This window comes from Budorcas taxicolor, chromosome 2 (genome assembly GCF_023091745.1).
Source record: "Budorcas taxicolor isolate Tak-1 chromosome 2, Takin1.1, whole genome shotgun sequence".
Classification (NCBI taxonomy): Eukaryota; Metazoa; Chordata; class Mammalia; order Artiodactyla; family Bovidae; genus Budorcas; species Budorcas taxicolor.
Window position 1 is genome coordinate 82842834 of NC_068911.1, and position 26510 is coordinate 82869343.

Below are 26510 nucleotides of genomic sequence, written 5' to 3' on the forward strand. Positions count from 1 at the left end.
CTTTAATATGACATCAATTAAAAAAAATTATAACGAAAGCAAAAGAACAAAGTTCATTGGAGATCCCCTAAGAGTATGTGTCCCAATTCCAATTTATCAAAACAAATTGGAGAATCACTATGCCATAAACCACATCCAGTCCTCAAACTTTGCCTTTTTTCCTAAGCTATTATGCCTATCTAGCTTTCAATGCTCAACTTAAATGTGAACAACCACCAAACTAGATGTAATCTCCATATGCTTGTAACTGTTACACAACTGTAAAATCCAAACTAAGTATGAACAAAACTGTAAAACCAATGCTTCAAATAACTTTATTTAATGAGACAGATGATATTGTCTTGCTGAACAAAAATGTCCGCTCACATTGTAAACCCAGTACTATCGCCTGCTGGAAGCAGAGATTTTTGGTGGGGCCATTCTACATGTCCAGACCAAATGAACAGACTTATTAGAATTTGTTTATTCATTCCTTCAACCATTAATCCTTATTTTTCTTCCAGAAACTTCTAGAAATTGAATTTCAGCACATCAATCCATCATGATTCTCATCAACACCAGCTCTCAAACATCCCACCAATACACTTCTAAAGAATTTGCTTCTGAAAGTTGATATAAATAAGTTGATTTTTGCTTTATAGGTTTTAATAAGACATGTTCCTTCATACCATTATGAAAGGAAAACTCACTTGGAGCCAAAAAGTAATGGCTTCAAGATGAGAGAAAATCACTCAATGGAATTACATAGTTATTTTAAATGAAATCATTTCTAAAAATTTACAATTTATAGTCTGTATTACTTACACTCTGCAAAATTTTGTGTAATAAATTCCCCCAATTTTAAAGGAAAATATTGTACAGGACTCTTAGGTTGCTCAAGACTGTTTCCTAATAGTTTTTGAAAGCTGTTGACTTTTAGAAATGAACATGTTGATCTGGGCGTAAAGGAGGAGGATATGCAGAAAACAGAAGAGTTGCCAATTCACAATGCAGCAGGCAATTAATTAACAAGAGTCTCGCTCCTTGAAACATACGATGAAGGAGATCTGGAAATCTTAGACCAACAGAAGATGTATTTCCTCCAAGTTACTTTTCTGGTGTGATTTTCCACCAGTTAAAACAGTGGATTAGATGTTGAAGTAAGCTATGGTTCTCAATGGACAGTGATTTCACCTCCCTGTACCCTCCCTAGACATTAGGAAATGGCAACCCACTCCACTATTCTTGCCTGGAAAATCCCATGGAAAAAGGAGCCTGCGGGCTACAGTGCCTGGGGTCTTAAAGAGTCAGACACGACTGAGTATCTGAGCCCACACAGAGCACAAGAGACATTTTTGGTTGTCATGACTTTGGAGGGAGTCTTATTTACATCTAATGGATAGAGGTCAAGGGTGCTATAAAACCTCTTACTCTGCACAGGACAGCACCCCACAATAATTATCCAGCCAAAGCCAAAGATGTCTACAGCACCAACACTGAGAAACCCTGGATTAAGATATCCAAGCCAAATGACTGTATCTGGACTGTACCCTTGTGTTAGTGGGGCTTGTTTGAAGGGCTTATCCTTGTGTATCCTCTTTTTTTATAAACACACACAAACACTCACACACACACTCAATCAACTTCTCTATGTTACAAGGCCACAAATAATGACTCAGAATCCTCCCAGAGAGTCTCCTGGAATACAACTTAGTTTACATGAGGGTTAAGTTAGAAAGGTTCTGCATTGAGCCAGCCATACAAAAAGACCACTATGAAGGAAGAGATAAAAGGAACAGTTAAGATCATAATAGGATTCATTAGTTCATTTATTGACTTATTCAGCAAACCTTTATTGAGTACTCACATGTGCCAGTCTGATAGGCATGATGATACACTGTGGACACAACCAAGCCTGGTCCCTGCCCTTATGGAGTGAGCCAACAGGGAAGCCCCTTACAGCCTACAGGATACTATAAAGAAGGTTACCTGAAGAGGTTAGTAACATGAGGACTCCCTAAACGGACCCTACTGAGAAACATTTACACAGAAGCTTGAGAAGCTCCCACATGTGTGTAATCTCATTTGAATTGTGCAACAAACCTCCTGAGACAGGTTGTACTCCCTTCATAAAGAGGGTAAAGATGTGCCCAAGGTCACAAAGGTTTTAAGTGACAGGGATGATGCTTCAGCCAAAAGACACTGACGTCCCTGCCACACTGTTCTACAGGGGAAGGTGGGTACATACAGGCACACATGCTTGATTGACCTGGAGTTTCCTCTCCAAATTCCCACCAATCATACAGGTACAAAGCCCTTCTCCTTCTGCATCTTCTTGCTTATATTACCTGGGGATTCTTTTCTAGGGGTTTCATGTATATTTGCCTTGTGTTTCTAATTAGATTGTAAACTCCTGCCCGCAGGGACCAGATCATCCATTTTCTTTGCAACCTTCTGCAGTACTGCAGTCACCCAGTAATGCCTGCTGCATGAATGAACCTGTAGAGATAAAAATACTTTATGGTATTACCATTTATTGCTTTCTTGCTTTTATTTGGCTTTGTGATAGGACTACATTGTAAACTTCTGGAGAGCAGAGAAAATGGCTTAGTGCTTTCCTTATACTCATCAGGCACCGTGCAAAATTTGATCCTCACATGCCTTTTTGATGCTCTGGATAATATTAGCACACTGGAGTGTTTTGTGTATCTAAGGACCGGGGTTGTCAACCTCTCTGTGTCGGGGAATGTTCCTTCCTTTCCACTGTAAGCTCCCATGGCGCCTAGGACAGGGCTAGATTACCGCAGAACACCAGCGCCCCCCCCCCCCCCCCCCCCGCCCCAAATGCATATTTTTATTCCTAAGGAGGCGGTCTGCGAAAATGGCAAGCTCTTGCATAACCCCAGACCTTGCGAGGAAATGAGCAAAGTGGAAGGGGATTTGAAGGCAGGTCAGAAATGGCCTGGGTGAGAATGCCGAGGCTTTTCTCTGTGCATCCAGCCTGAGTCAGCCCAGCAGGAGTCCAGCCGCGCGCCGCCCGCAGTCCCGGGCCGGGAGGCAGTCGGCCCGCCCGCCCCGCGCGCCCCCCGGGAGCTGTCCAGACGGCCCCGCCCGCGCCTACCTGGGCACTCACCCCGCCGCGCGGCCTCTCCGCCTCCCACCCCGGCCGCAGGAGCCCGTCTTGGGCCTGCCCCGCCGCCTCCCCGCCTCCGAAGAGCCCCGCAGGCGGCGCGCTCGCAGCCTCCTCCGGGCCGGCCAGACAGTCAGGGGCGCGCCGGGGGCGGCTCGGCCAGGCTCGGCGGGGCTCGGCGGGCTCGCCCCCGGCCGGGCGCCTGCAGGGGGCGCGGGGACGGCCCCGCCCCGCCGTCTTCCCTCTCCCTCCCGGCTCCCTGGATCCGCGCCGGGAGGAAATGATGTGTTGCTGCCTGGTTAATCACAGCTCCAGACACTCATTGGCCGAGCGCTCCGCAGCCACTTCCTTCTCCTCCTCCTCCCGCTCCTCCCGCTCCGGCTCCGGCTCTTTGCAGCCGCCGCCGCCGCAGCCTGCCCCTCGGCGCTGGGGGAACTTTTCTACTCTCAGTGACCGTCCCCCCCGCGACTGCCCCCCGGGCCAGCCCCCATCCGGCCCGCCCCGCCCGCGGCCGTCCTCCCAGCCCGTGCCGCGGCGCCTCGGGAAGTTTATTCCGCCCGCCCTCCTCCCCTTCCTTCTCCTCCGCCTCCTCTTCACCCCGCCTCCCCTCCCTCCCCCGGCTCTTTCCCCGGGGTGGCTGCCGCTGCCGCCGCCGCCGCCGCCGCCGCCGCTGCTGCTGCCAGGCTGCTCTTCGGCCAGCCGCACCGGCCCCAGGGCTGGAAGGCACCCGGCCCCCCGCACCCGCCCGCCGCCGCCGCCGCCGCCGCCGCCGCCGCCGCCTCTCGGGGACGGCCGCCGGCCCTCAGCCCCGCGGAGTTCCGGGCTCCCTCGCCGGCTGCACCGCCCCGCCCCGCCCCGCGCCGACCTGCAGCGCCCGGCTGGCTAGCACTCCGCCTCCCCCCGGCTCAGCCCCCCGCAGCCGCCGGACAAGAGGTGAGGGCAGGTCGCCCGCCGCGCCAGCCGGAGCCCGGGGGACCGAGGGAGGGGAGAACCTAGCGGGAAAAGGGGCAGGAATTGGGGGTGGAGGGTGGGCGTCTGCGGTGCCTCCCCCTCGCTTTCATTCCTTTCTCCCCCCAAGCCGATTCACTCTCGGTGGGGGAAGCAGCCGCGGAACAAAACTGTCTTGCGGTGGGCCTGAACTGCTGGTGGGATGTGGGAGAGGGCAGAGGCATGGAGTGGGGTGGTCTCGGGTTTGCAGTGTGTGTGCCTGTAGTGAACTCCTTCAGGGTGTGCGCCTCAGACTTGTAAATCGATCTGGCCGCCTGACCACGGGGCTCACCTTCCCAGCTGAGCTTGGTAGAGAGTCAAGGGATGGGCAAATCACCCCCACCCTCAAAATATCCGTCTCTTCCAAGAGGAATTTTCTGCTGGAGAGACAGCCAATAAACTCTGCTCAACGCCCTCCCTCCCTCCCTCCGTTCTTCCTAGCTGCAGTTTCAAAAAGCTTCAAAGCCAGGAATGTGGGATTCATCTTCCGATCCCCAGAAGGCAAATGTGGTTACAGATGTTGCACGGTACTTTGCCAAGTTTAAAACCCTTCCTTCAACACTGTAACCAAAACAGTGAGGCTGGAGCCGTGGGTGCGCTGGGGAGAGAGGTGGGCCTCTACCGTGCTGGAAGCACTCACTTCCGTCGGGTTCTAGACTGTTTCAGCTCTGTCCAGTTTGTGCTAGATAGGTCTCCCAATCTTCCCCGACCCCCCCCTTTTTCCCTCTGGAGTTTTGAACGCTCCTTGCATGGGAAAGAAGCTGTAGAAGCAGCTCCTTAGGGAAGAAAACATTCCACTTAGTAGCAGAAGAAAAGTCTTGGTTAAAAAGTTGTGCTTACTGTGGCTTTGGTAGAGAGATAGGAAAGTAATACAATGGATTTGTTAATTTCATTGGGCTTTCTTTCTTTTTTGAAGTGTGTGTGATGGGAGTTAGATTGTGAGAGAAGGGACTATCTCATCCGCATTTTGTATATTTTTGAAAAGAGGCCTGGCATTTAAACACAGACTAGCCCAGTGGTTTTAAAGAATCCTGTTCGAGAGATGCAGATTACTCTGACAGCCCAATGAAAGTCGGTGGCAAAAAATAGACACCACCTCCCCTTTCCCCCCAAAAAATTCTTCCTGGAAAGGTGGTGGTAAGAAATTTCAAGAGATGGGCTGATCCAAGTGGCGGGCCTTAAATGGAAACACTATAGTATGTCCTGGCACTTGTCTCTGGAGGTGGGTGGCTGGCGGGGGGCCCGGGCTCTGGCAGCCAGCAGACGCTAGACTTGTGCTGACCTCAGACACTGGCCTCGCCCTCCAGTTTTACAGTATGCTTGAGTGTGAAACATGGATCTTCCCCATTTTGCTGATGGGAACACAGGGGTCGTTCGGGAGGTTATCTTAGGCCTAGACAGGATTTGGATCACCTGGCTTTTGAGACCAAACCACTTTTTTTTCCTGATTCAGTTGTTTTTGTTTTCTATCCTGGAATTAAAAAACAGAAGTCTTTTGAGGCTGAGATGCGTAATCCTTAGGTTGATGGAATTGTGTGTTGGATAATCACATTTCTACAATCAGCCCTTGTGAAGATACTCAAAGGTAGTTAATGATGTTGCAATAAATTCTGGACAGATGAGAAAACAAGGGCCAGGATGGATTCATTCTCTTCAGTATGGGTGAGATTTACTTGAAGTGGAGAGAGTGGCTTTAGATAAAACTTGATATAGGTAGTAGTTTTACAGCTTTTGTTCCCTGGAACAGAGTGATTATTTGAATACGAATAAGTTTCTTGTTACCTCTGAGTAACTTAAAAGGATACCAAGGATGATGGAGGGTAAAGATGGAGGAGAATGCCGCATTCTGGAATGTGATGAATTAACTTCAGATGTGAGGAATTTAATTCTGTTAATAGTACTGATCGTTTTTCTAAGTAGTGATTTACCAAATTTGTGCACCTGTCCGTGGAATGGAAAACAGTGACTGAATCAGTAAAGAGAGACTATGCCTGGTTTACTCTACATTACACAGACCTAGTCCTGTGATGATTGTAATAGGCTTCTAGGTAAGGTTGGATTGAGTAGTACAGGCTTCTCAGCGAGGAAGGGCCAGGGCAGAAATGGATTTGAAAAATGATCCTGCTATTCAAGGTCACGAGGTGGAGATGGGATCAATGAGTGTATACTATAATTTTAGGCAAACAGGAGCTGGAACTAGGAATTGTCCTCTGTGACTGTTCTGCTGTTGGATCCCTGCCTCTTGATTTATTTTTACATGTTAGAAATTAGGGAAATATAAACTATTGGTGGTGGCAAAATCCTTTGATATGTTTTGAGTGAATTTAATGACAGATATGATTTGGGGAGGAGGGGACTGGATGTGTGCCAGACACTGTGCTCAGATCTTTACACGCACTTTTTCATTATATTTTCACAACAACCATATGTTTTATTATTATTCCATTCCTTTACAATAAAGAATTGTGGCTTGGCAAAACTTAGTTGCCCTAAGCTGTAGAGCTCATCAAGGGTGGAGTAAGGATTTGAACCAGGAGTTTGTGGGATGCTGGAACCTATGTTCTCGGCTGTTTTTGCCAGTGTTTGCCAAATTTAATTCATTTCTACACTATCGTCATAAGTTTACCATAATTAAGTCTGTCTCACTTAGTCTGTTAGTATTTTTCTTTAAAGCAGCAGTTTACCTAAAAAAAAAAAAGCCTTAAAGACACCGCGTTTTAAGAAGAAACAGTATATCACTGCTGTATTTGGAAAGCCAACTCACCTATAATTAGGAGATAATCCTAAAGATGCATTGACACTTAGATTGAAACCCATATTCTGGATAATGAATTCCTGGGTGTGTGTGTGTGTGCTGAAGGCACCTGGGGATATGGGTGGGGTGGAGGACGTAGGTAGATGATACAGTGTTGGTTGATATTCTGGTTTTTGATTGAGTGATGGGTTCATGGGTGCTGATTTTATTTTTAGACTTTATAACCTACATACAGGATACATACTTTTTTTGTAAAAAGATGAAGAAAATTAAACACATAACTATTAACATAATGATTACTTGGGGAATATTTCCCTGCACTATATAGACTTAGCTTGGTGCCTGTGTGAAGTAGGCACACAAGAACTGTTGGCTGATTGACAAGAACCCAGGTGATAATTTTAAAGCAAGCTGATTGTTGTCATACCCAAATAAGATTGAGGTAAGCCCCTCTGCCCACCCCCCACCCATTTTCTCCTGCTTCCACACTTATTTCCAGTGTTGTGACTAAAATAATAGCGGGCTGCTGTGTGGTTTCTCCTGACTGCGGTCATGGGAGAGATGGGCTGGGCTGAGGCTGGCACTTCTCAGTATCACCTTGTCTTATACATCTCGTGCTCAGGACGGGGCAAAGAATACTGTCATGAAGTGTTAAAACGCTTTCGTTTTTCTACCCGGTGGTAAGTGTGACTTATTCAGACTGGGGAGTTGGTATTTAAGTTAAATTAGTGCCTGGCTAAAATGTTCACAGCCTTAAACTGGTGAGGCTGGGAAATAAAGCTGTCAAGAGATTTTAACTGGAGTCCACATAGTCTCCTGTTTTATTTTTCCCAAGCAAATATTGGGCACTGTGGCTTTATTCCTGGAAATGAGGATTGAATTGGGTTTCCTGGTACAAAATGCCTTCTTTGATCTGTTGGAGTGAAAACTTGCTGTTTCTTTCTGCAGCCAACTCCAGCTCTTAGAAGAACCAAATGGAAGATTTACCTCTTCTCTTTTAGTCCTTAGCCATAGAGTGCCCTTGCTTGCTGTGGTAGTTGAAGAATCAGACGTTCTAAACCGGGATTTGTGTATTGGGAAGACCACTTACAGAAGAGCTTCCTCACGTGGGCGTGACTGGCACATCACAGCATTTGGTTCAGATAGAAGGTAGTTTTACTTGAACTTACGCTCGCAAAATTATTTAAGAGGCTCAGCAGCTTCCTTTTTGACGTCAAAGTGAGCGTATTTCCCTCCACCCCAATACTCACATCAGCTGCACGACTGATCAGTGTTCTTGCGCTCTTATGTGTGTCTGTGGAAATCTGAGCTTGTTTATGTGTCTAAAGACTCTGCTGTGATCATGAGAGCTTTGTTTTCCAGAGCCACCACGACTCAGTTGTTTGATTTTTGGGTTTGAGTCTCTGACCAACATTCCACTTTGCCCACTGGAGTTGCTTCACTGTTTGCTCTGGGTATTTGACCTTTATTTCTGTGACTGGGAAAGTGACTTTAAATTTTAGCCTTTCCAGAGTTTGTGGAAGTTCATGCAGCAGGTGAAGTTTGTGTTTTGGAGGATGGACTAGGTCAGAGGGACCTATTTAGCACAGATGTCCTGATGGGTTTGTAGGAGTTCAGCTCTTTCATCATAAGGCTAAGTCTTGGCTGTTTTGTCCTTTTCCACACTTTTGGGGAGAACCAAATCCTTCAGGGCTCAGAGTGGTTTCATAGCAAGCATGTGCTTCCTGGATTTTACCTTTTGACATTCTGCTAGTGTTTGGCCATCTTCAGTACTCATGCTGGGATTTGAGTGATCTCTTTGGGAGCAAGGACTTGAGGTTATTCATTTCTGTATTTTTAAAATTCTAAAGAATTCAGTTTCTGTCACTAAAAATTTTTCAAATCCTCTTAATGGGCTCCTTGTGTCTTATTCATCTTTTGTGTCTCTCTTGCACCTTATATAATACCTGACCCAGACCACACAGTCAGTAAATCATTTTTTAATTGCTAAGAGAATGAATGGATGGTTGTATATGAGAGGGGCAAAATAACCCAGTACTCTGGACAGTCAGGGAGGTGGTCTCAAGAGATGATGATGCCAGACACAGGTCCTTAAATGTGAGTTTGGGAGCTGGGGACAAAAGACACTCTTTAAGTAGAAGGAACTGTTGTTTATATCCATTTATTATGCATGGTATTATAACTTGTACTTAGTGATCTCAAAAGACATCTATTCTTTTTGATATATGTTTCCTTTTTGGATTGTTTTTGAATTTCAGGGTGACACTTCTTTTGGGGGGAAGACTATCTCAACTTATTTTTCCTACCCTGCAGAGCTAGGACTCCTGAAGTACTGTGTATGTGTGGGGCGGTGGGGAGTGGGGCTGGTACTCAAACATTGGTGAATGGACTCCTTGACACTGATTTTCTCCTGTTGCGTTTGTTCTCAAACAGTTGACAGTGAAAATAGTGTGGTAGGCAGTACTCGTGTGAGAGGTGGACGGTGGATGACCTCTTGGGTAAATGGATGGAATCCAAAGTAAACTTCTCTTTCAGTAGGTTTTTAAGGGCTGCTTTGAGTGGGTATCCCACGTAGACCTTTTCCACTTAAATGCTTGATGGCAGGGTGCCTTGCTCATTTGTGAAAGCCAGATAGGCCTTGGTGGCCACCATGCAGTATTGAGACCATTGAAAATAAGACTGCTGTAGTTTTTGTTTCTTTTTTTTTTTTTTTAGGTAGTTATGGAAGAATTATTGACTTAACTAAAAAGTAACTTTGAGTTTGATGAGAAATGTGCAGAAGGGATAAAGGAAGATAGGGGTGATCTTGGACAAAGCTAAATGTTAGATGTAGGGTGATACTTGGAGTTTGGAGAGCAGGGACTGAGAGAAACATAAGAAGAAGTTGAGCAAAACTATTTCTTGTCTAGAGGAGCTAGACTGAGAAGGTATCTTAAACCAAATTCTGAATCTTCACTATTGAAGATTGATGAGTGATGTTACACTCTGGGTGAAAATTGACTGTGCTTGCTCACTCTCCCTAAGTGATAGTTTGATGCTTATAAGCAAATATCACTAAGAGAGCTAGAGCTTTTGAGCTTGTAACTTGAGGTTAGGAACTTAAACAAGATAGAAATATATGGAGGGACCACTACAATATTGTAAAGTAATTAGCCTCCAATTAAAATAAATTAATAAAATAAATACCATCATGTCACCTTTTTCACATTTCCTAACAGAATGCTTTGTATGCATATAGTTGCTCAATAAATGTGTTGATAATTTGCATCAATCTTAAAAAATAGAAGTTACTGAATAAATTAAACAACCAGCCTAACAACAAGAACAAAAAAGAAATATATGGAGGGACAATCAGTAGGAAGAAAAAGTGAAGGTGGTTTTCTCAAGTGACCTTTACCTTCCTTTCTGGGAATAGGAAAATGGTAAGGGAAAAATATGCCAAATGATAATTTTTAATGCACTTTTTTGAACCTGAAGAACTGAACTATTGTGCACAGCAGGTTTCAAGAACAGACATTCTCTTATTTTATGAGTGTGGCCTAGTAAAAAATGGAAAATCTTAGTCCCCAGAGATTATATAAACACGCACGTTCTATTTCAATGTTTTAAAAACATCTTTGACTCTTTCTTGGTAATTCATTTTACATCATGACCAAGTACATACACGTGCATATTAAAAATAAAGCTGAATTACACATTTTACAGAACAATGTTGCAGGGCCTTCTAATTTCTAATTCAATTTTTGTTACAAAATATTCTGGTCTCTATGTAGTAAATTGATTTCATGACTTGCTAATGCGTTCTAACCAGCAGTTTGAAAAAACCTGTTCTAGGTATTGTGAAAATTAGCCGTAATTCGTTTATTGAATATTTTCTAATCTGGGTGAGAATTTTGTTTTTCTTCTTGTATGAGCCTTAGTCATTCTTACAGATGACCCACACCACTTTGCTCCCCCATCTTCTCCCCTACCCTGTTGTTCTTTTCTCTGTGTAAGGGTCTTTGATTGTTTTTCCAGATCAGGTTAAAGTGACTAATATGGGTTTTGGACCAGCTTCAAGAGTGCATCATTATCTTGATCCCAACCAACATCGAAGGTGGGGCTAATTGATTTAAACTGGTGGCAGGAGCCATTTAGCTCCCTGTTTATTTAGATTATATTTGAATGGAAAGGGGACTTTTCGGTAATACGGGGACAGTAGGTAACATGCCCCAAAAGGATGAGAGAGAGGTGGAGAAGGTGACCCTGTACATTTATTGTTCAGAAATGCAACACGGGATTAATAGGGGACAGCTCTTTGCATTAAAAGATGTAAGTAAGAGCATAAATCCCATGGCAGCAGCCGTCGTTGTTGTCATTGTCCTTATCGTTAACATTTCCTTGCCTTGCTGCTGCTGCCGCTTCATCTTTTTCCCCTTCTTTGTTCTTCGTTTATTAAACATTTATCAAGTTCAGTAAAAAACCAAGTTGATCACAAGGGGCACTTGAATCAGGGTTTGAAGAACTGCACATGTAACTAACTAATAGGGCAGAACTCCCAGGTATCTTGGTCACAAGATACAGAGGGATAAGGATAGACCAACTCCTTTGAGGAAGTAGCTGTTTAGCTGGCCTTGGAAAGAAGTACCATTTTGATGCTATCATTTGGAGAGGTATCTATTATGTATATGTGTAGGTTACAGAACAGGCAACATTCCGAAAGCAGGGAATGGGGCAAGTAAATATGAGGTAGCTGGCTTTTGTTTAAGAGCCTAGTTGTAAAACACAGAACTGTACATATTTTTAATCACTGGAATCAGACTCAGTGCCTTGGGGTATAGCTTCTCGGAGAGGCATTAAGACCTGAGACATTGCAAAGGAATAGCAGACTCTTGTCTTCCAGTTTGCGCTAATTTCAGGGCCAAAGTGTCCTGAGTAGAATGGCCAGTGTTATTTAAATGATTATATTGCATACCCTGCCCCTCTCCCACTTTTTTTTTTTTTTTTGGCTAAGCAAATATGGAAATTAATAAAGTTAAAAAGCTGTTTGCAATGTGACTGGAGTACCTGAAGGTCAGCACTTTAGAAGAAAACTTAGACAGAGTCAAATTATGGTTTACTTTGAATGCCAGGCTGGAGGTTTTAGACTTGATTTTTAGAGAGTGTAAATAACATAATAGTACCTGTGAAGGAGGCCCTGATCAGGCTCCTTATTTGCATTCTCTCATTCAAGGATCACACAACTCCATGTGGTAGTTCATCTTATATCCTCATTCTACAGAAAGAGAAACTGAGACTTAGAGGGGTGACGGAAGAAGTCTGAGGTCCCATGTCTGAGCTTTAATCCAGGCTATGCATCCCCACGTCGTCATGCTGTGGAGCGGAGCTTGAAAACTGAGGGTTTCTGGGCTGAATCCACCTTGCAGTTTTGTCCTGCTTGGTATTGCATTCAAAACATTTTTTTCAAATGGTTGCCAACATTTAAATAGGGGGAAATTTCACACAAAAAAGTCCAAATTTCCACCTACTCCTGCAGAATTGAAAGCTCTGGCAGCAGTAGGCCTCTATTCCTGCAGGAAACCTGTGATCGTGTCTGTCTGAGGGGATGTGTGTGCTGGGTTCACCAGAGTTCTGTCATCCTGTTTTTCCCGCAGGTACTGAGGCCCAGGCCCAGTTGCTATTTATTGTTTATTTCTTCAGACTCCTAACCAGCCTTACTGCTGTATGCTAACTGCATTGTCCCTGTAGGCATGAGTGTGAGACCTCTGTTATATAGCCTTCTGTTGGTGATCAGTCTAGTGATGAGGGCAGATGGCCAGAATCTAAGAAGAAATGAAAGTAGAATTAGGGTTTTGACTTTGGGCTGGGGAAGCCATAGATTAATTAAATCATTTTTGTGAAGAGAGGGAGGGATGGGTAGTGGGCAAGCATATCTAACTTTTGGAACACCAATGACTAGGAGAATGGTGTTGATCTTAAAGCAGAAGGTTAGTAAGAGGACCTGGTTTGAGATGGGGTGTGGTATTGGCATTGAGGTTCTGGTGGGACATGGATACAGAAGAGGGCTTATTTGAGTCTAGTGAGGAGTTGGAAATATGATACTGGAACCTTGGAAACAAGGCGTTGAAGCTGTGGGAAACGATGGAAGTGCCTTTTGGAAATGGGAAAACATGGGCTAAGATCTGAATGATAAATGAAGAGGCTACAAACAGTTCAAAGTCTCTTATTGACTTTTTTTGGGGTCAAGTGCACCCTGTCTTGCAAATAAACCAAATATTTATCTGAACAAAGGAGTACAATAACAGTCTTCAGCTTTTGGACATGGGAACTGATGAACATCTGCTCATAGACTCAAAGGCAGATATACTTTTTGATTAGTGACACCTTTAACTTATGTTTATGCCTATTTTGCTAAGCCTTATTTAGCTGAAAAGAATTCAAGCAATGATTTTTTTTTTTTTAATTGTATCACAGATGCCCTGAGATTGGGGGAAAAAGTCAAAAGAGAATGGTTCAGTTTGGGATTTATTCCTGCCTTTATCCAGTTTAGAAAGGCATATCCTTTTCAAATTCAGAGGAGTTTTTTCCCCTTATCTTGGCTTGTTTGTTTAGGATTCCCTCCAACTCATTGTTACTTAATCAGCTACATCCACCTCAGCTACTCTCCTTCTCCCCTGGTTCCCTTTTAATCCTTAAAAGTTCCATTGTCCTAGGACATTCTAAGCTTACGTTGAGTGATCTTTTTCAGGTGTGGGTATTGAACATGGAAATCTTCCAGGAGAGCGTTTCTTTGGTTCTCAGAAAGATCTTTGTCTTGGATATTTCAGTCTCCATTTTGGGCCATCTTGTTCTTTATTTATTTTTTCTCAAATTGGAGTTTTATTTCTAATACACAAATAGATTTATTTCATTACATGGACATGTTAATATGAGTTCTTAAAACTTTTTTTCTGGTGTCCCACCAGAACCTCAAAAATAATGTATTTTAATTCCCTGCCGGTCCAGTGGTTAAGACTCTGTGCTTCCACTGCAAGGGGCACGGGTTCAATCCTGGGTCCTGGCCCACCGCCCGCCCCCCCCGCCCCAGTCATTTTTATTCATTATAGTATTTTATGGTTCAGTTCAGTTCAGTCGCTCAGTCCTGTCTGACTCTTTGCGACCCCCTGAATCGCAGCACGCCAGGCCCCCCTGTCCTATGTTTTAGAAACCAATTTTGTGTTATAATGTTACATGTGCTCATGGCAAGACTTGAAGTACGGGAAGGACATACAGTGAAAGGTACCTGGTTCTTCAGCCTTCTGCTTTCCCTTTCTGGAGAAAAACCATGATTAAAACTAATTGTGTATCCTTCCGATGATAGTCTCTACATTTACAAACGGATGTGTTTTTCTTATAAGTGTTTCATATTGTGCACATTTCAATTCTATACCTGACTTTTTTCTTTTAACTTACCTTGGAAATGTTTTGCTACCAGTACCATCCAGTTCCCTCCTTCTTTTGAAAGGTATTTCATTGTGTGGATGTATCATAATGTATTCAGCCAGTCTTTCACTTGTTATTTTAGGTAACATTATGTGTTACAATGTTGCAGTGCCTATCTTTACATTTACTACTATATCTACATATTGATTTATATATAGATGGATATGTAGATCTGAAACCGTGTAACTCAGATCCATCTGTCTATCTCTTGTACGTGCTCTGTGTGTGTTGTGCTAAGTCGCTTCAGTCGTGTCCGATTCTCTGTGTCCCTATGGACTGTACCCTATCAGGCTCCTCTATACATGGCATTCTCCAGGCAAGAATACTGGAATGGATTGCCATGCCCTCCTCCAGGGGATCTTCCCCACCCGAGGATCGAACCCATGTCTGTATGTCTCCTGCTTTGACAGGTGGGTTCTTTACTTCTAGAGCCACCTGGGAAGCCCTATCTCCTGTATATCTAGGGGTCAGTATCTGGAATTGGAGTTGCTGAATTAAAGGATATTTACATTTGAATTTTCAGTATAGGTTGAAGCACAATGGCATGGTGGAAATGAGAAAGTAACCCATAAGACTCAAGCACTAGTCTGTTCTCTGGTGTAAACCACTGATGTGGTTCCCAAAAGTCACTATATCAACCTTTTTCTTTGTGGCACTTTTCTCTCCTTATCTGTCAGGAACGGCACAGACTCAGCTATTTCTGAAGTTTAATAATTTGCTGATTCTCTTCTGTTGTCTTCTGTTTTGGCTGTTCCAGTAAATGGAGCCTGATGACTTTTTCCCCCTATATAATTTTGAGTCTGTGAAGAATCCTGGGCTTTGGGAACCTTACTAACCACAGCTTTACTTTGATTGCTTTAAAGCACTGTGTCTGGTTTGTGCTTTATGTTAAAAGCAGAGCTTACGTGGTTGGTTGTCTCTCTTTCTCTCTGAAATACGGTGAGTGATAAGTAGGCCTTTAGTGACAAAGAAACTCATATAGTCAGCTTTTTATTATTGATCAAGAATAGAGCCAATAGATTTTTAGACTTAGGGAAAAATGTTTTATTTTTGTAATAGCATTTTTAGAAAAGCAATGGGTCTATGATAGACAATCTTTAAGAAACAGAAAAATTTTATGGAACAGGCCAGAGCAGACTGCTTTAACTCTTTCGAAGTATTTTATAGTATGAAGAAAGTAAAAGAGGGGATTGTTTAAAATTTTGAGATATTTAGCTGGTATAGTTTAATAAGATGATTGGATTTCTTGGTGGTTACCAAATTAGATGTACTTAAAAATTCAAAACCAAGTAAATAAAATGTAATATAAAATTCATGTTTATTCCCTGTACTTCGGTAGTTTTTTGGAATTGGCTCCCCTAAAATTAAGCAACATGCTTGGATTATTTCACTTGAAAGACTTGGGAATTTTGGGCTGCTAATATAAATGTAATTATTCTGGAAAAGATTTTGAGCCCCTGGTTACTCATCAAAAAAAAAAAAATCACTTACTAAAGCTCTTTGAGTATACAAATTTATTCAAGTCTCTTTAAAATAGTAAAAAAAAAAAAAAAAAAGAATCGAAATGTTCTATAGTAACCTATAAAGGATAGGTGTATATGCACAAAAACTATATATGTGTGTATGCATACACACATTATGAATAACATGGAAATTATGTATAATCACGAAATATTAGGTGAATTTCCAGGGACACATCTCACCTTAAAAGCTACCCTCTCAAAGAGACTTTCCTTGGCTATTCCATGTAGTTAGTGCTTCCTTTTCTGTATCTTGCATGTGCTACTATATATATAATATATGTATCTATACATATACATATGTATGTATGCATATATAATGCATAGCATATATATCATGTATATATAATCAGTATATCTGTGGTTAAATACCAAGAGCAGTATCTCTGTACTTGGTGTCTGGTAATCCCTGTGTTCATGTATCCTGTCCCAAGTACAGTATATTGCCTTATCCATTGTAGGCATGAAGAAAATTTTGGAATAAATTGATTGGCCATGGAGGTTATACAAAACAACATTGAGTACAAAGAGCAGGACACTATAAAACAGTATAATTCCATACACACAAAGTATGTACAATTCCATAAACATAAAACATAGTACAGTTCAGGTTTGTAGTCTTAGACTATACGGACATAGAAAAAAGAGGCTAGTAGGAAATACACCGGAATGTTAAGAATTATTATCTCTGGGCTGTGTGGGTCGTGCATAATTTTGAAGAGGAAATTTTTAGATACAGGTGGGTAAATAATGGAAGATTTTGTACCTCGATAATATATTTTACCCTTTGCGTGTTAAAGGTGGTCACCTTACCTAAAATGATGTATTACAATACTGTGGCCTTTTACCCTCTTGAGTAAAATGTACTCCATCTCAGTAGTGTGACAGGTTTTATATCTACTTTAGAAGTAAATTATGATCTGAGAGTTGCAGTTTTAAGTAACTAGTTTTAATTTCATATCAGTTGAAGTAAAAGGGTATTGAAAGTATATTAGATCTGGTACAAGTGTCTAATTATAATTATTGACATATTTTCAAATGCTCTCTTAAGTGTGATACATTGCCCATGATTGTGACAGCTGTGACTACATTAAACCTGCTGGAGTAATCTTTTCACAAAGGTTTGTTTAAACTTGGAATTGTCAAAAGGATTCTCCATAAAGTGGATGAATGCACATTTAGAGGTCAGTGGTGTTTCATTTCCCATGGTGCCTAGTGATTTTAGTCTGTTAAATGTTCATCAGAAGATTATCTGGATTTTGTTTCAAGAAAATGGGAATTTTATTGTTTTGTATCCTATAACAAAATAGGCGATGATAATCCATTGTGATTTGACTCTGCAATGATAGCGTAAATTCTGCTTGTTTCTCCTGCTGAAGATTCTTAACCACAAAATTCGAATCTTAAAATTTGATTCTGTTAACAACCTCATTTTTAAAAAGTGTTCCCTGGACCAAGATCATGCATCTCTTTTATTGTGTGGCCACTCCTTCCTTCTACATAGATTTGTTGACTAGCTACTTTGTGCCAGGCGCTGAGCATGTAGAGACAGACAGGCTGTTAGAGAGCTCGGCTTGGGAGAGACAGAAAAATGGTCAAGCCAAAACAGTGTAGCACCAGAACGGAGCTGTAAGCATAAAGTTGGGATGTGTGGTTGTTTTGAAAGGGCAGCACAGTCATTTTCTCAGGACAGTGATGTTCTCAAGCATCTTAAAAGATGGGCGGGAAGGCATCAGGTGGGAAAAGGGCTTTTGAGGCACAGAGGCTTGAGTGACCAGAGCCCTACTGCTTAAGTGTGGTCCTTGGATTAGCAGTTCAGTTTAGTTCAGTCGTTTCTGACTCTTTGTGACCCCATGAACTACAGCATGCCAGACTTCCCTGTCCATCACCAACTCCCGGAGCTTGCTCAGGCTCGTGTCCATCGAGTTGGTGATGCCATCCAGTGAGGCGGATTAGTAATTGTGGCATCACTTGGGAGTTAGCATCACTAAAATTGCAGTCTCAGGCCCACCCCAGTACTACTGAATCAGAATCAGCATTGCAGCACTATCACCAGGTGATTTGAATGCTTCTAAAAATTTGTAAAACAATAGAACACAGAAAGGGATAAAAGATGGGAGACCTAGAAAAGGAGACAGACTTTTTTTTTTTTTAACATGGTTTCCCCGAAACTTGCAGCATGTGAGATCTTAGTTCCCCGACCAGGGATCAAACCTATGCCTCCTGCAGTGTGAATGGAGAGTCTCAATCACTGGACCTTCAAGGAAGTCCCTGGGGTGTTTTTTTTTTTCCTAAACAGGAGGTTGATCATGCAAGAAGTGACATCATGAGATTTACTTTTTCCCAGAATTCCCTGGAAGTACAAGTAAGGCAACATTTAACAAAAAGTTTCTTGAATCCTCAGTCATACAGTGCTCCCCAACAAAGGCTCTCATATGAGCTTGAGAAGTGCAGGCAATGTCTTTCTGTCAGACAGTGTAAGTGACTAGAGTATGTTGGAAGTTTTGGGAAGGCTGGCAATGAGGAAAACCGTTAACTTAATCATCTATCCTGGGATATCCCTGGGGTCTTTCCAGTTTATTCCACAGTGGAACCCTTTATGGCTACACAGCTGTTCACGCCCCAGGGAGAGGGGATAGTATTTTGCTGAACACATTTTGGAAGAGACTAGGACTCATTCCCAAATTGCAGACACTGCCTATTCTGACGAGTAGGGTCACCCACTGTCCTGATTTGCCTGTGATGAAGAGCTGTGCCAGGATCTTCAGTGCTAGAGCCCTGGACAAACCAGGGTGAACTGAGCACCCTTCCTATCTGTTTACCATACCTTTGACTAACTCATTTTCTTCAAATGGTCTCAAGCCTTTTCCCTGAAAGACTTGTCTCTCAGGCTTATTCTAATAGAGCCATTCCCAAATTCATCTGCACATTGGAATTTCCAAACCTGATGCTCCACCCGCCCGCGCCCCGCCTACCCGCCACATCCCCCCTGCGCAAGGTTGTGATTTAACTGTTCTGGGATGTACCCAGAATTTTTAAAGGTTCCTCACATTATTCTAAGGAGCATGATCATTTGTTCAAAACAACTATACTTGTGGAAATGTGGTCTCGATGTGCACCTTAAGAATTTGCTATGTAATAGGAGAAACATTAACTGTTGGAAAGTGACAAAATGAAGAGCCGTGGAGCATTATGTTGGGGGGACCGCCAGTCAAACATGTCCCACTTTGCGGAACACACGTGGAGCCAGAGGGAACGCAGTCTGGTCAAGAAACGGCGGCAGATGTGGCTGGAGAGGATGGTGGTGATTTCAGGGCTGCTGAGGTGGGCGACTCACTGAATCTGATCCCGGTGAGGCAGGAGGAGGAGAGTCTCAGGTCACAGCAGGAGTGAATAGATGGTGAAAGCAGAGCAGAATGGGGGCCGGGGAGTGCTGGATGGGGCCAGGCTCAGCTTGACTAGTCTGCCTGAGGTTCTCTGGGACATCCAGGGGGAGCTGTCAGAAGAGCCTTCATAACTCAGGAGGAAAGGCTGATCTGGATTCCAATGAGAGCCTGTCCAGGTCCAGGCATGAAGTTCGAGGTGGGGAAGCAACCTGCCTCGGGAGAAGGGCTGAGAGAGTGATCTGCCACAGGTCCATGGGATGTGTGCAGGGAGAGGGACCCTGAGTCTGGAAAGCGGAGGAGTGGGTGGGATGCCCAGGGGAGTGTCTTTTCCACCCACCTGGAGGAAGGGAAGGGAAGGGTGGTCCTATGACCCAAACAGATAAGGGCTTTCCAGGGCAGTTTGTTTTGGTAATTTAGGTTAGTCCTGTTTGTGTATGCTTAGCGTGAGCGAGGAAATGAGATTAGAGGGGTTGAGAGGGAGGAGACTTGCTCAGGCAAATGACTCTAGAAGTTCTAACTGCAGAAGAAGCCTGGCATAGTATGGGGCGTTAGAGAGTAAATCTGGGTTTGTTTGAGGACTAGTCATCTCTGTGGTTACTCATGGGAGTTATTTCAACAAGGAATAATGATTACAAGGAGTATTCAGATATTCACAGAAAAATTGCCAGAGCTCTCTGGGGCCCGATAAGACTGCTTTACTTTCAAGTCATAGTCACACGCCTTTTCTCCCCTTTTCTTACTGTTTGCTGGACACAACAATGCCAAATTTTGAATTTATATGTTTATAAATGTCATTTTTTTTTTAATGGCAGTGGTAAGGCAGCATGTGATTAAATACTCAACCATTGGGCCTATGTAGCTTTCATTTGTGGAGGGCTTTGCAGTTTACTAAAATACCACCACATCTTTTATGAGCCTTTAGATAACCTTTATACAGAAGGCATGGCCAAAATTAATATATATTCTATTTTACAGGGGAAAGAAACAAGGAAAATCCTGAAGTTTAAATGTGTTGAAGACTTGTCCATGATTAAAGATGGATCCAGGATGTAGTCCTGGTCTTCTGGTGCAACATTTCTTCCGTTATATTTGGGGAGGGGTGGGGGTGGAAAGTGTGTCCTTTTTAAAAAAAAATTGGTTTGTAACTTCCCTGAGGATAGAGACCTTGTGTTCACTGTTAAAGTTGTTTACCGACTCTTCCATGACTCCTCCACTCGCTGCTATGTAGGGCCCTTGGGAGGTGGTGGTGGTGGAGGACAGAAGTTCCCTTTGGCCCAAGCAGCCCACTTTCAAGGCCTTCAAATTGGTCTTAATACTACTTTTGAATGACAGAGCCCAGAAATACACCAACAGGATTGAAGGAAGGCGTCCTGGATCATACAACTTTGAACTTTTGTCTCATTACTGGACCATGTAATTATCTTGAGACCAGCCCAATAATATTGCCTGGCATGTTTTGTAAATATTTAAAACATACACAGTTTTTGTCACTGAGTTTTGACATTTCTTTTTATAATACCTGAAGGCATCACAGTGGAAGAGGCCCAAACCTCTCTGGACTTCAGAGGGGCCTTCCTCTGTGTATGAGATACTTTGATGAGCTGAGTGGAGGGATGTGGAGATGAATCAGCCCCTGTCACAAAGCTTGCAGCTTTACTGAAAGCTGATCTTGTTTTGTAGCTCCTACAGGTCACACAGTGGACACTCAATAAATACTTGTTATTTTGAATCAAGGGAGATGTTATTTTGTGTTACGCATTCTCTATTTTATCACAATGGACCACTGTCAATTTATTTTTTTTAAAATTATCTTTCCCATGAGTCATTAAAGATCTAGTGTTAGGATTTGGGGAAGGGGAATGATGATGAAAGAGAGTAAAGAAACGGAATCAGCAATTTTTAGGACAAGAGAGGACAGGCTTTGAATAAGTGGTGAAAAGTTGAAAGCAGGGAGTTAGTTGCTCAGGGGAAATGGAAAGACATGGAGGCTGTTTTAAAAGAGCACATTGAGGGGAGATGAGGATGAGACAGGAGTCATTTGAATCTGATGACGTCTTCAAGGGGAAAACTGAAGGCCTTTTTCAACCTTAATTACAGCCACAGGACAATAGCGTATTAGAGCACTTTTTTTCCCCTGCCTCTGCAAAGGGCAAGTAGCGGATAACCTCTTTTCTAGAGTCATGTCTAAAAAAATCTGCTCTTAAGATGACTTTTTTTAGGGTGTCATGGCTTGAGGAAAAAAATGTAAAAATTTGACTCCCTTGTGTGTATTTACATGAACTTTTCAGGCTACTGGTTTATTATGAAGCAAGGAACTTTTTAGTCATTGAGGAGATTTCAGTGGATGAGTTAATGTTTGGTCATCAGAAAATGTATCATTAGAGCTTGTTTCTCTTGAGAGGAGAAAAAATATGAGTCAGATGGAGCACCAAGTCATTTCTCTCACTTAATTCAGCCACTCTCCTGCTGAAGGACCATCACCTCACAAGGATAATTCAGACAGTAATGACTACTGGTGGATTTTACAGTTTATAAAGCCTTTCCCCCAAGACCACCCACAATTCTGCTCTGATTCCTGTATTAAAAGTTGGCATTTCTGCTGAGGGAGGTTCAAGTGAGTTGTTTTTCTAGGGAGGATGCTTTAATCAATTGATAACCCGGAATTGCCATCTGCAAGTCTGAATGAGATGTTTTATTTGGTGAGGGGTCTACCAGTTGTTCATTGGCATTTATGAAGAATATTAAAAGGTAGTAAATGAACCGGTGACATTGGGGAGTGTGAAGTTTCTTTCACAGATAAACACTCTGCTACGTGTTCTGTGTTTGCCAGCTCTATTCATTCTCTTCCTCTCTTTGCTCTTGACCCTAGAGTGATTTCTATGTTGTGTTCCTTTTTGCTGGTGACTGAGATAATCACCAAAGCTTTGTGCAGATGTCTAACTAACTAGACATATGTCCATGGGAAATGGATGTGAAACGTCAGAAGTAAAAAATGCTTCCATTGTCTTTTACTTAAACTCTTTTATGGTCTATTTGATTCATGCTTTTATCTGTGTATTTTTTTTTTTTTTTTTTGAGGGGGAGAATACCGACTGTGTGATACGCCTTGCACTGATATGTGTTGGTAACACAGGGACCAAAGGTGCTTTTCCTGGCCTCAGGAGAGAGGCCAGGTCTCAGCTTAGAAAGGGAGACACATAAGTTAGCAGTTCAAGTACAGGCTGGCAGGTGCTGTCTGTCACAGGGGCGGGCAGAAGATGCAGCGAATCCAGAGGGGAGCACCTCACCAGCTTTGGGAGGAGGAGTGCAGAGAAGGTTCCACCTCAAAGGAGGTTATTAAGTACACACTTTACTAGAGGGGCTTGGTGGCTCAGTGGTAAAGAATCCACCCACAATGCAGGAGACACGGGTTTGGTCCCTGATTCAGGGAGATCCCACATGCCATGCAGCCACTAAGCCCATGGGCCACGACTATGGAGCCTGTTCTCTAGGGCCCAGGAACCACAACTACTGAAGCCCACATAGCCCAGAACCTGTGCTCCAGAACAAGAGAAGCCATCACAATAAGAATCATGGCCACCATAACTAGAGAAAAGCCTGCAATGAAGACCCAGCACAGCCACAATAAGTAAATCATTTTAAAAAAAGCCTAATTACCAAAGCATTAAAAAAAAAAAAAAGAATAAGTGGAACTAAGCCTAACAATGTAGGGGCAGAAATATTCTAGAGTAGGGAACATGTAGTCTAAAGGTAGAAGGCATAAGGAGAGTGGTACATGCTGGAAGCAGCAGGTAATTGAGTTTAACCGTAGCTAAGGGTACATGTGGGAATTGATATGACATAAAGCTGGAGAGGTGGTTGAAACCTACATTGTGTACGTGAACCGTGAACTCCCTGATGTTCAAGCTGGTTTTAGAAAAGGCAGAGGAACCAGAGATCAAATTGGCAACATCCGCTGGATCATGGAAAAAGCAAGAGAGTTCCAGAAAAACATCTATTTCTGCTTTATTGACTATGCCAAAGCCTTTGACTGTGTGGATCACAATAAACTGTGGAAAATTCTTAAAGAGATGGGAATACCAGACCACCTGACTTGCCTCTTGAGAAATCTGTATGCAGGAGGTCAGGAAGCAACAGTTAGAACTGGACATGGAACAACAGACTGGTTCCAAATAGGAAAAGGAGTACGTCAAGGCTGTATATTGTCACCCTGCTTATTTAACTTCTATGCAGAGTACATCATGAGAAACGCTGGACTGGAAGAAACACAAGCTGGAATCAAGATTGCCGGGAGAAATATCAATAACCTCAGATACGCAGATGACACCACCCTTATGGCAGAAAGTGAAGAGGAAATAAAAAGCCTCTTGATGAAAGTGAAAGAGGCGAGTGAAAAACTTGGCTTAAAGCTCAACATTCAAAAAACGAAGATCATTGCATCTGGTCCCATCACTTCATGGGAAATAGATGGGGAAACAGTGGAAACAGTGTCAGACTTTATTTTTTTGGGCTCCAGAATCACTGCGGATGGTGACTGCAGCCATGAAATTAAAAGACGCTTACTCCTTGGAAGAAAAGCTATGACAAATCTAGATAGTATATTCAAAAGGAGAGACATTACTTTGCCGACTAAGGTCCGTCTAGTCAAGGCTATGGTTTTTCCAGTAGTCATGTATGGATGTGAGAGTTGGACTGTGAAGAAGGCTGAACGCCGAAGAATTGATGCTTTTGAACTGTGGTGTTGGAGAAGACTCTTGAGAGTCCCTTGGACTGCAAGGAGATCCAACCAGTCCATTCTGAAGGAGATCAACCCTGGGATTTCTTTGGAAGGAATGATGGTAAAGCTGAAGCTCCAGTACTTTGGCCACCTCATGCGAAGAGTTGACTCATTGGAAAAGACTCTGATGCTGGGAGGGATTGGGGGCAGGAGGAGAAGGGGACGATCGAGGATAGATGGCTGGATGGCATCACGGACTCGATGGACATGAGTCTGAGTGAACTCGGGGAGATGGTGATGGACAGGGAGGCCTGGTGTGCTGCGATTCATGGGGTCACAAAGAATCGGACATGACTGAGTGACTGAACTGAACTGAGCTGAAGGATTCCTTCTCTGCTGGACAATTCAGATCAGATCCTCCTTCCAAACTATGCTATGAGGGAATTTTAGATAGGAAAGGATCTAATCAGATTTAGATTTTGGAACAATCACTAGTAGCAGTTCTGAGGACGATTTTTAAAAATATTATCTGTCTATGCTATGGAGTGAATTGTGTGTATTTCCCCCAGATTCATATGTTGAAGCTCTAACTCTCATATGTGATGGCATATGAAGATGGGGTCTTTGGGGGATGATGTTGTTGTTCAGTCGCTAAGTTGTGTCCAACTCTTTGTGACCCCATGGGTGCAGCACATCAGGCCTCCCTGTTCCTCACTGTCTCCTGTAGTTTGCCCAGGTTCATGTCCATTGAATCAGTGATGCCAGCCAACCATCTCATCCTCTGCTGCCCTCTTCTCCTTTTGCCTTCAATGTTTTCCAGCATCAGGGTCTCTTCCAATGAGTCAGCTCTTTGCATCAGGTGGCCTAACTATTGGAGCTCCAGCTGCCACATCTGTCCTTCCAATGAGTATTCAGGGTTGATTTCCCTTAAGATTCACTAGTCTAATCTCCTTGCTGTCCAAGGGACTCTCAAGAGTCTTCTCCAGCACCACAATTCGAAAGTATTCTTTGGCACTGTGGCTCAGATCATGAACTCCTTATTGCCAAATTCAGACTTAAATTAAAGAAAGTGGGGAAAACCACTAGACCATTCAGGTTTGACCTAAATCAATCCCTTATGATTATACAGTGGAAGTGAGAAATAGATTTGAGGGGCTAGATCTGATAGAGTGCCTGATGAACTATGGACAGAGGTTTTTGACATTGTACAGGAGACAGGGATCAAGACCATCCCCATGGAAAAGAAATGCAAAAAGGCAAAATGGCTGTCTGAGGAGACCTTACAAATAGCTGTGAAAAGAAGAGAGGTGAAAAGCAAAGGAGAAAAGGAAAGATATAAGCATCTAAATGCAGAGTTCCAAAGAATAGCAAGAAGAGATAAGAAAGCCTTCCTCAGCGATCAATGCAAAGAAATAGAGGAAAACAACAGAATGGGAAAGACTAGAGATCTCTTCAAGAAAATTAGAGATACGAAGGGAACATTTCATGCAAAGATGAGCTTGATAAAGGACAGAAATGGTATGGACCTAACAGAACCAGAAGATATTAAGAAGAGGTGGCAAGAATACACAGAAGAACTGTACAAAAAAGATCTTCACGACCCAGATAATCATGATGGTGTGATCATTCACCTAGAGCCAGACATCCTGGAATGTGAAGTCAAGTGGGCCTTAGGAAGCATCAATACAAACAGAGTTAGTGGAGGTGATGGAATTCCAGTTGAGCTATTTCAAATCCTGAAAGATGGTGCTATGAAAGTGCTTCACTCAATATGCCAGCAAATTTGGAAAACTCAGCAGTGGCCACAGGACTGGAAAAGGTCAGTTTTCATTCCAATCCCAAAGAAAGCCAATGCCAAAGAATGCTCAAACTACTGCACAATTGCACTCATCTCACACACTAGTAAAGTAGTGTTCAAAATTCTCCAAGCCAGGCTTCAGCAGTACGTGAAGAGTGAACTTCCAGATGTTCAAGCTGGTTTTAGAAAAGGCAGAGGAACCAGAGATCAAATTGTCAACATCCGCTGGATTATCGAAAAAGCAAGAGAGTTCCAGGAAAACATCTATTTCTGCTTTATTGACTATGCCAAAGCTTTTGACTGTGTGGATCACAAGAAAGTGTGGAAAATTCTGAAAGAGATGGGAATACCAGACCACCTGACCTGCCTCTTGAGATACCTACATGCATGTCAGGAAGCAACAGTTAGAACTGGACGTGGAACAACAGACTGGTTTCAAATAGGAAAAGGAGTACGTCAAGACTGTATATTGTCACCCTGCTTATTTAATTTCTATACAGAGTACATCATGGGAAACGCTGGGCTTGAAGAAGCACAAGCTGGAATCAAGATTGCTGGGAGAAATATCAATAACCTCAGATATGCAGATGACACCACCCTTATGGCAGAAAGTGAAGAGGAACTAGAAAGCCTCCTGATGAAAGTAGAAGGGGAGAGTGAAAAAGTTGGCTTAATGCTCAACATTCAGAAAACTAGGATCATTGCATTTGGTCCCATCACTTCATGGGAAATAGATGGGGAAACAGTGGAAACAGTGTCAGGCTTTATAATTTGGGG

At 43.0% G+C, this 26510-nt stretch overlaps 1 protein-coding gene across 1 annotated transcript in view; it reads left to right on the forward strand.

The window, feature by feature from the left end:
* Positions 1-4017: 4017 nt before the first annotated feature.
* ACVR1 (activin A receptor type 1) overlaps positions 4018-26510 on the forward strand; it is a 139346-nt gene continuing 116853 nt past the window's right edge. Inside the window, exon 1 of the mRNA XM_052636250.1 lies at positions 4018-4042. The gene's annotated coding sequence lies outside the window, so the exon portion shown is untranslated. The remainder of the gene's footprint in view (positions 4043-26510) is intronic.